Raw genomic sequence first — 2,567 nt, 5'->3', positions numbered from 1 at the left:
CCTGCTCACGCGTGGGTGGGGTTTAGTTCATCATTTTGACAACCATCCTGCTTTCTTTTGTGCACTTGGATGAAAGGAACTTGCTCAAATATCTCAAGGGTTTTGGAGTGTTACCAGGTATAACCTGTCCTGCTCCATGTTACCAGATCGATCTTCAGAGCCCACACCGTTGCCTTTTCCACTTGTTACTCACGTGTTTGGTTTTCTTTTCAGAACACGGACAATCCCCCTCTCCAGCAGCTCTGCAGCAGTAGGGGGAGGGCTCGCAGCTCAGCGAGGGAGCTGGAAATGAAAGCTGAACTCCGAGGGGAAACAGTAAAGATGCCAAAAGTGCATTGACTCCCTGCCCTGGGAGAGCTCGGGTTTTGCCACTGCTTGGTATCGCAGCTGAAGTCACCCAGTTCCAGGAATAGTGTTGTTAAAGAACAACAGGAAACACACAGCGGAAAATCTACAGCCCCTTCTTGCTCATGCGAGTATGAGTCCAGCCTCGTTTCCCGGGATAGGAAACACCAAACTCGCTCAGTTTCATCAGTCACCCCCATCCTAACACTCGGCAAAATAATGTCTCATCTAGCAAGCGCCGGGGAACAGCATCCGTACACAAGGGCCTTGCTCGGCTGTTCTTATCTGCGATAGCTTTAGGTCACTGCAAATACAAGGGCCGAGATGCCTGTCCTTGAATTCCCAGCTCTGCACCAGCTCCCAGTTAACAGGACCTTACACCAGGGACTATATTGCTATGACTGAGATTTAGCACTAAAACAAATTATCTCATTACCCCACACTTCCTATTGCAGGTTTTCAAATACACCGACGTGCAGCTGGGCGGAGCCTGAGCCCCAGGCCAGGCTGGCCGCGGCAGTGACTGGTACCGGTCCCTGGCCAGCTGCTCAGCACCCCTGCAGCTCAGCCTCCCCAGGTAAGGAATGTTCCCAACAACCATGTCCCCTGCAAAACCACGGGAGGAAAACACCACTCAAACACCCAGATACCCCACGGGCACCGGGGAGCCGGGCAGCGCTGTGCCCGCGGGTCAGCGCTGTATGTCCTCGGTGAACCCCATGACGTGGGGTGGAAACTCGCTCCTTCAGCAGCTCTTGCTAAAGGTTTATGGGGCCATTAACTGCTGGGATTAAACACCAGCTCACTTGGGTGCTGAGACCAGGAGGAAAGACGAGTGCCCACAGGCTGCCCCCCACCTGCTGAGACAGCCCCAGAGGGGTCTTATCTCCCCTCGCCTACGTCCACTTTGAGGACACTCAAGAAGTAACACAACAATGCAAAACATCATGTCTTATTAGTTCTTTAAAATTTACTAAATATTTATGGAAAAACACCATTTAGTTTCCCCTCAGATGGATTCTTTACCTTTCGTGTCCATAATGTTTATTCCTCCCAGTCTTACAGCTTTTCATGCCGATTGGCAGGATGTTGGGCTGAATTTATTTCTGAATCGAAGCAGCTACTGGTTCCTGTCACTCCTCGACAGCTCATGCACAACCACGGTAGGAGATTGCGCACTGACGTTTTAGGCGGAGAGAACAAACTCTGGTATCTTACGTTCAGTTCTGCAGCAGCACTACCCGGCAGTAACAGCGATCACAATCAAGGTCATTAAATGACGGTCATTAAACCACCCGTGTACTCACTCGGTCCCGGTACGTGGTATTAGCAGGCTGATTTGTCACCAAGACCGTAAGAGTTTCCAGTTGACCTTGGCTTCTGTTTCCACAATGGCAATTAAAAAACACTCCCACGGAAGATGCCGAAAGCCGAAAGCCCCGTGGGACATCATCAGTGGGACAAAATACAGGATCACCCACAACTTTTTACAGACGTGGAAAACGGTCCTGCCGCTCGCTGTCCCTGGGGAGGGTGTCTGCGTGGAGGAAGGGCTGGCTGTGTCATCGGCTCGAGGGACTGTCCCGGCCAACGCCCCAGCAGAGAGCGATGCAGCCTGACGTGTACCTGCAGATGTGTCCCGGTACTGGCAGTGTGGCCCCATCGCTCGCAGAAGGTGACACAGCCCAGCACATCCTCTGATGCACGGTCCCAGCAACGCAGGCCAAGCGCCAAGGGCGCTGGAAGGATTGTTTTAATCGTACAGCAACGCACCTTCTCTCGGACCAGCACGTAATAGGTGACTGTGACTCTTAAACTCGTTTTGATGGGTTGAGCTCTACACTTAGACTGGGAGAGCGGAGCAAGCCCGTCGTTCTGCCTCCTGTCTGGGCCAGGACGAAGCGCACGCTCCCCTTTCCAGATCCTGCCGGGCTGGCTATTAAAAATCAGCATTTCCCATTCTTTCAGCTATTGCCACTCCTGTCGCCCGAAGGTGCCGAAGCAGTGTTTGCAGTCACTCTGCCAGCAGAGCCCTGGGAACAGGAACTCCCAGCCACAGGTCACCAGCGCAGCCACATCCGGGAACAACCGCAGCTATTTGTGAAACAGAGGTGTGCCAGGAGCCGGAGAGATGCTAACGCAGCACGGACACAACAACGCTGCCTCACGCCTTCCTGCACGTGGCAAAACAAGCGGGGGCAATCGAGGGGGAGCATCTCCCC

This window comes from Buceros rhinoceros, unplaced genomic scaffold (genome assembly GCF_000710305.1).
Source record: "Buceros rhinoceros silvestris isolate BGI_N320 unplaced genomic scaffold, ASM71030v1 scaffold18811, whole genome shotgun sequence".
NCBI classification, from domain to species: domain Eukaryota; kingdom Metazoa; phylum Chordata; class Aves; order Bucerotiformes; family Bucerotidae; genus Buceros; species Buceros rhinoceros.
The sequence above is the reverse complement of the archived record's forward strand: the minus strand, read 5'-3'. Positions refer to the sequence as shown.